This window comes from Chrysochloris asiatica, unplaced genomic scaffold, assembly GCF_000296735.1.
Source record: "Chrysochloris asiatica unplaced genomic scaffold, ChrAsi1.0 scaffold00189, whole genome shotgun sequence".
Lineage (NCBI taxonomy): Eukaryota > Metazoa > Chordata > Mammalia > Afrosoricida > Chrysochloridae > Chrysochloris > Chrysochloris asiatica.
In genome coordinates, this window is record NW_006408707.1 from 3,793,898 (window position 1) to 3,794,461 (window position 564).

Sequence of the window (564 nt, forward strand, 5' to 3'; positions counted from 1 at the left end):
GAACTTCCAGAGGTTCAAGCTGGATTCAGAAGAGGCCGTGGAACGAGAGATATCATTGCTGATGTCCGGTGGATCTTGGCTGAAAGCAGAGAATAACAAAAAGATGTTTACCTATGCTTTATTGACTACACAAAGACTTTCGATTGTATGGATCATGACAAGCTATTGACAACATTGAGAAGTATAAGTATTTCAGAACACTTAATTGTACTTCTAAGAAATCTGTACCTGAACCAAGAAGCAGTTTTTCGAACAGAGCATGGGAACACTGAATGTTTTAAAATTTGTAAAAGAGTGAGACAGTGTTGTGTTCTTTCACCATACTTATTCAACCTGTATGCTGAGCAAATAATCCGAGAAGCTGGGTTCTATGAAGAAACACGTGGCATCAAGACTCATTAACAACCTGCGATATGCAGATGATACAACCTTACTTGCTGAATGTGAAGAGGACTTGAAACAATTACTGATGAAGATCAAAGAAAACAGCCTTCAGTATGGGTTGCATCTCAATGTCAGGAAAACAAAAATCCTCACCACTGGACCAATAAACAACATTCTTAT